Source organism: Cyrtonyx montezumae, unplaced genomic scaffold (genome assembly GCF_038088225.1).
Source record: "Cyrtonyx montezumae isolate F1298 unplaced genomic scaffold, pur_monq_1.0 scaffold_3, whole genome shotgun sequence".
NCBI lineage: Eukaryota > Metazoa > Chordata > Aves > Galliformes > Odontophoridae > Cyrtonyx > Cyrtonyx montezumae.
The window spans coordinates 69,533,681-69,548,641 of NW_027072034.1; positions in this window are offsets into that span (position 1 = coordinate 69,533,681).

Here is a 14,961-nt window from a genome sequence, read left to right on the forward strand (position 1 = left end):
ATAGCAGCATGCAAATGCTGCATTTATTGCACCTAGTGAGCTGAATGCTATGGAAGGGGGGAGGGAGACTGTTTAGACACACAACATTTTAACAACTGGTATCCTTCTAAAACTTCAACTAGATCAGAGAGCATTCATTTCCCAGAATCACAGAATGATTAAGCTTGGAGGGGAACTCTGTAGCTGATGAACTCACAGCACATCTCTGGTTCTGAAAAATGCTTAATAGCTGTGATGATACGGCCGAGAGACAAGCTCTAGAAGCATGTAAGGAAAAAGGGAATTTTCCAATTTCTGAATATACTTTGTCATAAAATAGTGAAACATTTTGGGATCTGATCATAATATAACATTGTCAAATAGTAATAGGACAAGGGGGAATGCTTTTAAATTTAAAGAGGGGAGATTTAGATTAGGTGTCAGAAAATTCTTTACCCAGAGGGCAGTGAGACACGGGCACATGCTGCCCAGAGAAGCTGTAGGTAATCCATCCCTGGAGGTGTTCAAGACCAGTTTGGATGGGGCCTCAAGCAACCTGGTCTGGTCTACTGTGTGGCATCACTACCTGTGGCTGGGGAAATGGAACAAGGTGATCTTTAAGATCCCTTTAAACCCAAGTCATTCTATTATCTTGAAAACATCTAGTCTTAACACTTTGCTCAAGCAAGATCAGCTGGAGCAGGTTGTCCAGGACAATGCTCTACTGAGCTCTAAATACTTCTAAGGCTGGGAATGCCACAGTCTCTTTAAAAAATATGTTCAAATTAAAAAAATAATAATAAAAAGTAAATCTGTTTTTTCATATAGGATTTCATATTTTAACAATCCTTGTCACTTGACACCAACCATAACAGTCTGGATCCCTCATCTTCTTTTCCTCCAGTCAGTTTTTAATATACCTTGAAAAGATCTCACTTGAGCCTCCTCTTCTGCAGGCTGAAGAGTCTCAGCAATCTGTCTCTGGAACATTAGAAAACTGCTTCAGTCCCATACTGCTTATGGTTGCCCTGTGATGGAATTTCTCCAGTATTTTCCATCCTTTTTTTTTTCTGTAGCTCTGGATCGCACTGGTCTGGATGCAAACTATTATAATTCTGAAAACATAAGTAATTTATTAGCTGCTAATTTCTAGTTCAACATTTTGTACTTTATGTTAAAACAATAATAATAATAATGTACTATAGATCAATGATTTAAAAACCTCCCAATTCAAATCTTATTACTACTCATTCAAGCTTATAAAGATATTTGTAATTAATAGCATCTTTTCAATAATTTTAGATAACCTTCAAACTACTAGAAGAACTACATACCACATTCAATGTACATACTGAATGATTTTTTTTGCCAGTGAACTTTTTGTTTGGTATCCTTTTTAAAATTGGATTTGAATTAGTCTTAGATCCAAAATTCTGCACTGACTTCCTGTAAGCAACAGGATGCATTATATACTGCAGTCTTATTAAGATGCTTTTTAAAGCAGACCCATTGTCCTTAAGAGACTATACCTGTAAAAGTAACCTCAGGCACAGCTGGAGAGCACTTTATAGAGCATGTGGTATCCTGTGCACCTTTACAGAGCCCCGTGACACAAGGCAGCTTAATATGCCATGAGGTACCCCTAGACAAACCACATGCATGCTGCCTGCGGGCTGTCTACAGGCTGTCAGTGCAAAAGGCAGGTGGATGTTTCAGGCAAAGTGCCACGCTCACATCTCCTCCTTCAGACTGAAACCACTGGTGGGATTACGTGCAGGCACAGGGCTTGCCAAAACCACAACTCACAGCAAGTTCAGAACAAAAATAACTACATTAGATGTGATACATTAGGGATCTTTTCAGATTCCATATAGGAAAATACTCTTAGTGCTCTCGCATGTAAAGAAGCAAAATAGAGTCTTGTCAGCCACCAAGATTTTATCATGGGTCTCATGATACCTGTAGATTTTTTTTAAAAGCCTCAGCTCCCTTTTATGAATGCTTATGCTTCCTTATTATTATTCTTATTATTTTTAATCTTATGTTTCTAATCCTTATAGTAACAGGAAAAAGCTTAGAAATACATGATTGAAGGTCGGTCTTAAAGCTTAAAAGTAGAGACAAAAGAAAAAAATAGCGGTAGGCTGTTTGCTGTTATTTTAACATCTCCAGCTAGTATGGCAGTTGATGTGTGCCTTTTGAACATTCAGGCTTGACGATATAGTAAACACTTTACCCTTTTTGTCACCACAGGATCCAATATACTTTCCAATTCAGAACTTGTACTAGGAAAAATGATAACTTAACCAAAAATACATCTATACTGTAGGACAGTGTTCTTCAGAAAGGGCTTGGCACACCCTGGGGTTTCACAGAGATATCTGCAGAGTGCTGAGGGGAAAAAAACCCCACAAAAAACATATATATATTCATATGTACATTTAATCTAGAAAAATAAGGACAAATTAAACCAAATAGTAAACATCTAGCAGCCACATTTGAGGTTTCTCTCTTCATAGTAAATACAAAGATACACATCATTAGGAAACACTTGTTCTTCCTACCGTTGTAAACTTGTCTGAAATGATTCACAGAAGCTGACATGGAAACAGACTAGAATGCATTATTTTGTCAGCAAATGTTGTTGGAAAGCACACTGAAAGCCTTGTTGCAGGTCTGAAAAAACAATGAATATTAGAACATATTATGCAATGTGAGAGTTTTGCTGCACAGTTGGCTGAAAGTACAGATGTTTCTAACATTTCTCAGTTTATGGTATTTGCTAGATTCTGTTTCAATATTGAATTGCATGTGGATCAAATGCTGTGTGAGCCACTAAAAGAAAAATGTACTGGAGAAAATATATTCTCCATGCTAAGTGACTTCTTTAATAAGAACAGTGTTTCGTAGAAACACTCTGTAAGTTTAACCGCTGATGGAGTAGCTTCTATGACTGGAATAAAGAAAGGATTCTGGGGAGGGCTTACAGAACTAGCACTGCATGTGTGCCATGGTTTCACCTTGAATAGATATAATTTTCCTTGTAGAGACTGATACTTTAACATGTTTTGGATTTTTGGTGAGAATGGTTTCGGTTTCTGCAGTGCTGCACAGAGCCAAGGACTTTCCTGCTCCTTCTTGCTGCCTTGCCAGCCAGGGGATGGAGAGGAGAAACTTTCAGATGGATGGCATTTGTCTTCCCCAAAAGCTACTACACACAACAAGCCCTGTTTTCTTGGAAATGGCTGAGTATATTCCTGCTGGTGGGAAGTAGCAAACGAGATCCTTGCTTTGCTTTGTTTGTATACATACTGCTGTTGTTTTACCTAGTAAACTGTCTTTGTCTCAATCCATGAGTTCTATTTTACTTTCCAATTCTCTCACCCATTCTACCTGGAGAGAGTAATTGAGTGGTTGTGTGGTGCTGGGCTGTCTGCCGGGATTAGACCAGAACGAAGTGAAATGCATTTACAGCATAATTCATGGGCAAGCTGTTGCCACAAAGAAATCAGAGTCAAGAGTGCATGAAATTCAACTGAATCTCATTGATATTATTAAATCTATGAAAATAAAACATTTAGATAGTATAATCTTTACAATATTTTGTAATGAGACAAGAAGAAACAACACAAATTGGTATCACAATTTTGCAGGTTACCTCCGCCATGAGGCTTGTAAGTGTTGTCAAAATTAGAGGACTTACACATTTTTCTTTTGCAGAACACAAGTATTCCAAATTTGCTGACCTCTAATCTGATGTCAGATCACTGTCAGTAGTTTGCTACGTAGCAGATACTAAAAAAATAAGAAGTAAACAGGCAATGCATTCTTCCAAGGTAAAAAGGTGATGTATCAATCGGTGAGAGATCATCTTCTTTCTAATGAAACTCATGCTATGGAGACATTTTTAAAATGGAGATTTGGAAATGTTTTCATAATTATGTGATTCAGTTGCATAAAACAATGTATGCCTCCTATAAAAATCACAGAATCACAGAACTGTAGGGATTAGAAGGGTCATTGAGTCCAGCCCCTGCCTTTTCATGGCAGTTCCCTAGGCCAGGTTGCACAGGGAGGTGTCGAGGTGGGTCTTGAATGTCTCCAAAGAAGGAGACTCCACCACCTCTCTGGGCAATCTGTTCCCTTACAGTGCTCTGTCACCCTTACTGTAAAAATCTTTGATATCAGTACCTTAAAAAAAAAAAAAAAAAGATGGGATTGAGATAATTACATTATTTTTTAGGACAGCAAATGAAATACTCCTATTTCCACCTACCTGTTTCTTTAAAATATTTTTTCCAGCTTAGATGGCCATTAAAACCAAGTATCAGTATAATCAGAGTTCAGATTGAGAGCTTCAAATTGCTGTACCACAATGTTCTGAACCAAGATTTTTAAAAGTAATGAAACATACATGTTCGATCACATTGTTCTCACTATTAATATTTTTAAGTGAAAGCTAAAGTGATCTTCATACTGCAAATTTCTTTTTTTTATTATTTCAAAAATATTGTTTATTTCACCTTTATGTCATGCTATAAAAGACAAGTGTCTTCCAACTCTTTACATGTAAGGAAAGTGAAGAAACATATCAGCCCTGAGAAACACTGCACAGCAGAAACTTTCAGTTTACAAACCTACTGAAAATGAAAGAGAATCAATATCAACAGGGAAAAACCAAAATTTTGGATTGTACATGGTTTAGCAGAGTGGAATTAACTTTCTTTTAGAAGCCCACTTGGTGGTTTTGCATTTGTGACTAATACATATTGATATAATATCACTATTTTGGCTGTTGCTGAGCAGTATTGCGCAGCATCAAGTTGTTATATTTCTCCTGCTGCTAACTTGAATGAGTAGGCTGTGGCAGGACAAGAAGCTTGGAGGAAACACAGCCTGGACAGTTGGTCCAGTGAACAAAGAGATGTCCCATCCGTATGACGTGCTCATCCATTAAAAAAAAAAAAAGAGAGAGAAAAAAAAAAAGGTGTCTTCCAGGGCAGCCATTGCTCAGAGATGGGCTGGGAACTGGTCTGCTTGTATGATGCAATAAGTGATAGTCTTTGCACCACATTTTTTTCCCCTTTATCTCTTTCTTTCACTTATTTAACTCTCTTTAACTCAACTGATGAGATTTTTCTCATTCTCTCTCACATCGCACTGTGATGAGGGACAGAAGGATGTTGTAACTTAACCTGGCAGGCAGCTGAACACCCCACAGCCATTCACTCTCTCTCTTCTTCAGTGGGTTGGGGGATGAAAATGAAAAGTGTAGGAACTTGTGAGTTAAGATAAGGACAATTTAATAAGGATAAGAAAATAAGCAAAAAACCAAGACAAGCAAACAAGTCAGTAACAAGCAACAAATAGAATAAACAAAGTAAGTGATACACAACACAATTGGTCACCATCTCCTATCTAACTGATGCTCGGCCAGTCCCTGAGCAATATCAGCCCTTCAGGGGCAACTCTCCCTAGTTTTGTTGTTCAGCATGACATCATAAAAATTAATGGAACATCTATTTGGCCAGTTGGGTCAGTTGTCCTCATCCTTGAGAACCTTGCTCTCAGGGCAGCACAAGAAGCTGAAAAGTCCTTAATTTTCTGTATGCACCACTTAGCAACAGTTAAAACATCAGTGTATTATCAAAATTACTCACCCTAAATACAGCACCATACCCTCTACTAGGAAGAAAATTATGTTAGCAAAAAGCAGGACAGAAAAGCTGTGTGGGTGCTTAGCTGCTGTCTGGTGTCAAGCCACCACAAAGATGGAAAGGGAGTATCACTGAAGACCTTCATAAGCTGGGTAAAACCTCAGGGAGACATCCCTCAGTAAAAGGTATCTGTCAGAGACAAAGTGTTTAAAATGCAGATGTTCACCTTTTGATCCAAACAGAAAAAGGTTTATTTTCCTTTAGAAACAGAACTTGAACAGAAGTGATATTAAAAACCATTGTAAACACTCATTTACTAACCTGAAGACAATACAAACCCTTTCTCACTTTGTCTCTGTTCTAAGCAGGAAAAAGATTTCATATTCGCTCAGAAATAAAACAGATCATGAACAGTAAGAAAATAACATACTCCTTTTGAAACACTGGACAAGCTCTGGAGGCAGTAGTTAAGAGCCAACTTTTGAGCAACTGGGAACAGAAACGGAGAAGAGAACTAAATGGATGAGAACTGTAATTTTCTATATGGCAACGGATTACTGTAATAATTTTAAGAACCTGTTTTCTTTTTTCTTTTTCCAATTGATATTTCATACAATGCACTACAAAATAAAACACTAAATTAACACCGGATTTCACCAGTTTAGCATCACTCACTTCAAGTTCTGTTTACACTAGCTGAGAAATGTATTTGGACTGACTGAATAACATAATTCTTCATCTAGTTAATAGCAGACTCTTGATTACTCTAGTTGGAGGAATCATGATCAGCACATATTATGGTCTTTTTTCTGGTTTTATTTCTCTGGAAGACAGAAATATTTTCAATTCACCTAATCACATTAAGATCAAGAATTACTTCTTGTTACAGGATATTTTATTTGCTAAATTCTAGATAAAAGCAGCATATATACATTGCTTGTATAGCCTTTAAAATAATAAGAGTGCAAAAAAAAATGTACAAGCACCCTTGATATAATAGAACATGATTAGAATACAGTTATAAAGAAAATACTTAAATTTAGTGGGTGTTATATCACTGGAGCTTCAAAATCTATGCAGATTCATAGAGTCTTTTTTTTCTTTTTCCCCTCTCACTGTTACTCACCTATGGATTAATTGCATTCTTCTGTACAGAGGCTATGAAAATAACTATAATTCCCAACTGAAAAATAAATACACATGTTCTATATTTTTTACTAAATGCCGTAGCAATTCAACAGAGTTAATGCAGAAACAGAAAATTACACTAAGATAAGCTTACATAATGTAATGAAGCATCATAATCCATACAGTTTATGTTACAAAGAATATATGGTGCTAGAATAAGGTATGCTTGAAACTATTGTGTTTTCAGCTAATTCTGCACTCCAGTTTCTTTGCATGGTGAAGCTATGCTTATAGCAAATAAATAGAAGCCCCAGTAATTTGTTCTGCTTTTCCTTATTTAAATAAATAAACAACAGGATAGAACAGTAATAAAGTTAGGAGAAATGAATGCTTGCTTAACTCATACCATACGTGTGAAAGTAACACAAAACACAACATTTTTCTATTTTTTTTTTCATCCAAGTGGCTTGTCACTTAAGTATGAATGGAATTCACCTCTTGCATAGTTATATCACACATTTCAATCTAGTGACAGATCAAATGTGCAGGGAAATATCTTTAGCCATGTGCAGCATGGAGTCCCTCTACTTTTGCAAAATTTAAGGCTTCAGTTGACATAAAAATTGTGTGTAAAACAAATATCTTTTTTCTAAAAGGAAATTCTGTTTGCATAAGTACAACTACCATGATACTTCATAGATCACCTTTTTATATTATTGTTTCTAAAACATGTAGTCTGTAAAAACATAAATAAATAAAATAAAGGAGTAGCTTTTAGTTTTCAGTTCAGTGTTTTATAAAGCACAAGAGGTTATTCAGTACTTTGGATATCAGAAACTGCACATGCTGCACTCTGTCTGGCAATAGTCAATGGCCTGATCATCCATTAGGATCTTGAAGTGCATCAATCTGCAGTCACCAGACAATTTCTTGAAAATTACCACACAAATTTAGACTCAACTGTGTGACTGTGGAGAAAATAAGTTTGTAAAAGGGAGCACATTCTTCACATAAAGTAACTTCATATCAGAGGATGAGAACTGTTAAGACACCAATCATTACATCAGTCTGAAAGTCATCTCAGCAAAAAGTGAAATAAAAGCTGAGGTCCAGGTTGAGATGTTAGAAGCTGAAGCTTAGCACAGTTATGATGGAGAAAAGAGAGACTTCAGAACTTGAGTAATATGAATCCAGAGGTTTAGATGTCCCTTCCATTCCCTGTTTAACTTGATCTGTCTTGGATAAGATTGAGCAGGTGCTGAATGTGTAAATGCCATATTCACTTTTGTTGGTCTTATTCCTCACAGCAATGAGAAACATATTGGCTTGACTGTTTCACTTACTAACCCCTTCTAAATGAAGTTTTCGATATGAAGGAAATTAAATTATGGGTTAACTTAGGCCATCTAATTCTAAATAACTATGAGAGAACAGATAGTACAAAACAAGCTGAACAAGTATCAAGTGACGCTGCAGGAAAAATTGCTGTATTACCTGGATAGCAATAATAATCTAATACAATCCATTAAGGCCCAATATAATTTCATGTCTTAAATCAGACTTGTAACCCAGCAGAATCCTACTGTGAACCACAGCATATGCATAAGAAACTAATCCATAAATGAAAAAGAGAAGCTCATTTTGATAAAATAAAGGGAGATATGAGGGGTATGAGAACTAGACCCTGTACCATTACTGAGGCTCAGCCATATCCAACCTGCAGGATTTTATTTGAAGAAAAAAACATAGGTGAATATATAACCAAATGGTACAGTAAGGTCAGATACATAGTGCACCTATTCACGTGACAATAAAATATGAAGCTGATAGAAAAAGAAAAATCCACAATGAAAATGTCAAGCAGTAGAAGGACAGAACATATCTTGAAATGCTAATGAAATGTCCAATGGCACAATATAGTAACTAAAACAGAGTAATAACATTCATTCTGATTATTTATTCAATGTAAAATGAGCTGACATATTTATAGTCTGACACTGGATTGGAGAGGGCAATGAGATTAGAGGTTAGAAACAGCCTGGATAAAGATAAAGCCTGGAACTAACACTTCTGTACCCAGGCAAAATGAGCAGAGCTCTAAGAAAGCTATAGATAAATCTAGAAAACAGAAGTATTAATTATTTCAGTAATTTGAAACACAGTTCACATCAGTCCTAAGATGATATTTCTTTCACGTAGGCTTACAGAAAGAGAGAGCAGAAGTATCTTTGTCTCATTCTTCTCAATTAGATGAACCATTTTAGTATCTCCTGTTTGGTATATATTCTCTAAAGTATTTTCAGACATACTGTTAGCCTAAAGGCCACAAGTTACAGGGGAACAATGTCTTCCCCCTTCCCCACTTCCCACCCCCAGCAATTATACAACAAGGATTAAATCATTAATTTAGAATGCTTAGTAGTCACTACTGTCACAGAAAACTACAGAATACTTCTCCAGAGTGCACAGGAAACAGTACACTTATGAGAAATGGACTTCACTTGAGGCAAAATCTTTTTATATAGAAATTTGTAGATAAATAGGGCTGAAACAGCTTTAATTAGGCCTATCACTCCTTTACAATTACTCATGAATAAAAATGAACTTCTTTTTGGTCTCCATGGCAACTTCTCCCTAAGAGACTTTTCAAAGAGTTTTTGCAGTTAGAATTTGTTGCCCAAAGATGTACAGAATGGAAATCCTCAACTTTTATGATCCAGTTCTCAGTACCAAGATCCATGATTCCTGGTTTTGGACAAATAATGATACAGTTTTATTCTTGTTTAATATTAAAAATATCTTCTATGTAAAAAAGAAAAACAACAAAAAAAAAAAAAAAAAAAAACAACAAAACAATAAAACACCCACAAAGGTTTACCCTACAAATAAACTTTAATTTGAGATAATAGCTAAATCTTCTCTGTATCTGGAGAGGCACTTGTAGATTGGAGTGCTTTCTTAAAGAAGAGTACCTGCTTTAAGTAGCATTTTCTTTTTTCTTATTTTTTTTTTAAACTCTCCAACCATCTGAGTTTCTAAGGTCTTAACCTGTGACAAGAGTCTTTTACTGATGATAATTCTTCACTCTAGAGTAGTAAAAACATATGTTCAATTCCCCATGTTTTAAAACTTTTTTTTTTTCCCTAGACATTTAGAAGAAATAATTAAGCTTGAGCAATAGAGAAAAGAGGGGTGAGAGGTACAGGAAACAATATTTGTACAGAATTCAGCTTTTCAGAACCTCAATGTGCAAATCAATGCCTTCCTATTTGGTCTCTTTTAAAGCTGCATTCCTAAGGTCTCCTGTCATGCTCCAAAACAGTCTTCTTTCATAGACTCAATTTACATACTCTTTCCATTAAATAGAAAAAATAATCAGTCTGTTGGAAAAAGAAAATGTGAGTGTTTCTAGACGCAAGAATATGTTTCATTTCCATTGTCTTGTCACTGGTAGTGATGGTGGAAAGAGGGATCGAGGTCCTTAAGAGGACAAAATCACTGATTGGTTGCAACCTGAGGTAAAAGGGAAGACATGTACAGCTACATATGATAACTTGCGCTATGCGTTAGTTAATGACCCAGCTATTTAATAGTTCGCTGGTGTTCATAAAAATGGCACAAAGGCTGAGTGGGAAAAGAAAGCTGATATGACACTGTTGGAATGTACTTTCCCATGGTAAAGCTGTAGACCACTCACAAAAGAATGCACTTCTATTAGAAAGTTAGAGAGGTGACAAATAAACAAAACAACCCTGTCCTTCAGAACTCTCCAATCAAATCCCTTAATCCTTGAATACACTGACATTTGAATACTGCAAAGCCAAAAATAAGCAAAAGTGATTAGTAATTACAAAAGAGCCCAAAGTGAACCACGTTGAAAAAGGTGCAATAGAAATGTTGCCACCTGCTTTCAGCAGAGATTTCAAAGTTGATTGCTTCTGCCAGAAGGTAAAGAGATCCAAAAGAGCTTCCTAGGTCTTTTGTTTGATTGTTTCAGAAAAAATATACTATATATCACAAGCACTTCCGCCTGTAATAGGCCTGGCATTAATTTTACTCATGCTTCTGTGACATCACATGATGTTCAGGGCAGCTGTCCAAATTTCAACTGTTATTTTAAAAGAATAGAATGTCAGCCTTCACTAATACTGTCATATGCCTTAAGCTTCTTTCTGGAACTCATAACATTTGACCCTTTGTATTACTGTAGATGTTTAGGAGTATTCCTTCCCTTTAATTTGATAACCTGGCCATTTAGTGATGTCACTTTTGAACATAAACACCCAAAACAATGTGATATTCTTTGGAGTAAGATGATGATTGAACTGTATTTAAAATTATGGGTTCGATGTTCTCAGGCCTACAGTATCTGCAACTCCTGCTGAAATTCAACAGTATAGCAGCTCAACATATCTGAAAATAAGACTTTTATAATATTTTTTTCCATTGCTTCTAAAGCCTCCTGAAATGTTTAAAAGAGTAATCTGTCCGAGCTTTTGAGCATTTTCTTCCATAACACACGTGTTCAGCTCTGTTATTGTTAGTAGCCTCATGAGCCTTTCTGTGCTGATAAAGGCTCATATAATGATCTGGGGGAAAACGAAGTATTTTTAATAAAGGATTACACTGAGCTTATAGATGGATATAAGAAAAAATATATTCAAATGGGAGTCTAGCATGCTCGACAATGCCCCTATAATTTACCCAGCTTTTAGAGATAAAATAAATGCTAGATGCATTTATGGTAAAGGCAAAGGAATTAGAAATTTACATTGAATTTCTTATTCTCTAAAGACTTCTTGTTTGACCTTGGGCAAATAACCTCAGTCCTCTGTGCCCCCAGCCTATTTTAACAGTTCTGTATGTTTAGGCTGTAAAATACTGAGAAGTAGGCAATATCTAAAATTGAATGCCCTCCTTTTAATTGTGCCCTTGGTCGCTATTGCAACACAAATGCTATAAACTCTCATACAGTCGGTGACAAAGGTAGAATTGAGAATAACATTTGTCTGAGAAACCAGTTTATGTACTATCAATTTAATGCTAGCAGCATATAATCACGGAGTCTTCCTATGAAGCAGAACTTTTGCACTTATTAGTAATCAGCCCCTTAAAATTGTTAGTACATCATGGTCAAGCTTAGTTTGTCTGCTTATGTTTTAAGTTCATTTCTTTCCCCTGAAATATTTGAGATGAAGACTACAAATACATCAGTCTAGCAATATTGCAGGTAATGTATTCAGTGACGAGATTAGCGTTTTCCAGTACAGTTTCCTTTGAAAAGGGATAAGTCAGTATGCTGTGAGCTCACCCATCACACTTCTCTGAATCTCTAAATCTCTCCACTCAGTAGGAACAGAATTGGCATATGTATGTCTCCAATTTGAAAATATTTTTGCATTTTCTTTGGTTTTGTGCTAGCTATAAACTTACATGGTCACAAATACTCTTTTCCATAATAGATGATTTGTGGCTGATAGCAGCATTTGGGCAGTTTTGGAGTTAAACTAATATATTGTACTGTTAGCTCTTTAGATTTGGTAACCTGAAGTTTCTTTAGAAAGAAATCTTAATGTTAAGTGGCTAAGTGGTTCAAGGGTTAGCAGGTTCTCTCCTTAAGAATACTAAATGTACCAATAATAAAGTAAATTAATAATAAAAGGAAAAGGAAAAAATTACTTACCTAAATGTCAGATGCCTCCCACAGTCTTTGTGTAGTAAAATATCACTCCTCCTATTTGGGCATTCTCCAGTCTTTAACATAAAGTCTCCAAAACTTCTCAGCAGAAGTTTTAACCACTTCTGGTTCAAACACTAACTTTCTAAACATATATCTCAGCAATATCACAAGGGCTTTGACTACATATAGCATTTATTGCTTTTTTTTCTTCTATTAATTTGAGGGACAGCACAGGGGTACAACGCTAAATATTCAACATCCAAGATTAATCCTCCTGAAAACCAGAACAAATTATATTAAAACTTAGTAAACATGTGCCAGCTATTGTTAATATCTCTCCTAGTGGCATTCACACACACGAAAAAAAAATACAGGAAAATTGTATGTACAACCTGTACATTGATTTTACCCAGGAAGCAAACTAGGGGGGTTGGACTAGATGATCACTAGAGGTCCCTTCTAACCCCTAGAATTCCATGATTTTGTGTAATTCTAGGTATCTTCTAAAGCAGATTGATTTACCGTTGGGATTTTTATCCATTTCTATTATTTCTGGCTATAAAACCACGTAAGAAAGAAAATAATTCCACAGTTTTTGAGAAGTGGAATCATTTTCAGGAAGGATAACTCAGGAGAGCCATTACTGAATCTGGTAGAGTATTATCATTTTATTATCCATTTTTGATGTTTTTTTCCCCCACCCTATTTATCAAACCATGTTTTCTGTTTCCTCATATTCTTCCAGTATTTGCTAAACTACTTCAGATGCTTTGGAAGGTGATAGAAAATAAGATAGAGAGTGAATCAGAAAATATTGTCCTTAAGAGCGATTGCTCAGAGTTACTTACCAATTTATTTTGAAGGTGGTTTTTTATTTTTTTTTTTAGTTTCAAAAATGTTGCTTTGTTGGGTCATTCCAAGGATCCACTTTGCCTGCTGTCCCATTTTCAGTGGTTACTGACTGGAGTGATAAGTGCAGCACATTACAAAATGTACATAGCAGTCCCTGTCATGAATATTCTCAGGTTTCAGTGATTTGAGGCTTAGATTTTTGATTGAAATATGTGAATATATCTTGAGGCTTCAAATCTGAAAGTAAATAAATATTATAAGTACTAGGAGTCTTTTAAATAGATAAATACAAAATCCACTTAATCTTTTGTTGTTGTTGTTGTTGTTAACTGTGGCATGAATATGACACTTGTACTATTTGCTTCTACACCTCTAGAAGAAAAGAACAATAAATAAAATAGGCTTCTTCAAAGACTTTTTCTGTTGTTGCTGGAGTGAGGGAGAAATTATTATACTAAGGTTAAATACCACACCACTCAATTCCTCCCCCTCCTCAAAGGAAGAAGAGGAGAAAATATGATGAAACCAATGCAACTACATACTGACACTAATTTTCAATGGACTCCAATGTAACTAATATACAATTTTCCTCCAGAAATATTTATTCTTTATGCTATGCACATTACCATATGAGATGATGGCATACTATGTAATCAAAAAGCTTGAAATTTTCCATATTATTTTGTCTCTTTTAATTAAAATTGCTATGGATATTGAAGTGCATATAGAAAATTCAATGTCTTACAGAAGCAAAATGAGAGTCAATTATATACTATCGGGTTGTCTAGTTGGAAAGCAGGTTTACAGAAAGTGACCCTGGTGACAACAAGCTGCATATGAGCCAGTAGCATGTCCTTTCTCCAAAGAACCCTCTAATGGTATCCTGAGCTGCACTAGGAGTTGTTGATCTGTTCCCATCTAGTCAGCAATGGTAAGGTATTTCTGGAGCAAAGGGTTCAGTTCTGGGCTCTCCAGAACAAGAGAGACTGGAACATACTGGAGAGAGTTTGATAAAAATCCACAAAAACAATTAAGGGACTGGAGCATTTCTCTTGTGAAGAAAGGCTGGGAGAGCTGGAATTTTTCATCCTGTAGAAGAGGAGGCTCAGGGGGAATCTTGATAATGTATACAAATACCTGAAGAGAGGATGTAAAGGAGATAGAGCAAGGATGAAAAGCACTGGGCACACATTGGAACGCAGGAGATTCCATTTGGACATCAGAAAGCACTTTTTCAATTTGGAGGTGACTGAGCACTAATATAGGTGTTTCAGGTATGATGCAGAGTCTATCTCCTTGAAGATCTTCGAAAGCTGCCTGGACATGGCCATTAGTAGCCACGCCTTCACTAGATATCTCCATATAATTATCTACAACCTAGATAGGTGAACCATCATCCTCAGAGTAGCTCGTCCTACAGTAGGTAACGTCTTGTTGGTTCCATGTATAAAAGAAAGAAAAAGAATATTTTTTTCATGTAAAGAGTAATAAGCAGGAAAAAAATGTCAGAAGGAAAATATACAAATTTATAACCCCTGAATGAAATTAATGGAAAAAATCATACAGCTAGAAGGAAGGATGCCTCCATGAACCTTCAGTTTTGAGAGTAATAAATTAGAAAAGGGGAAAAAAAAAGTTGGTAAACGACCTGTGAATCTTTTGCTA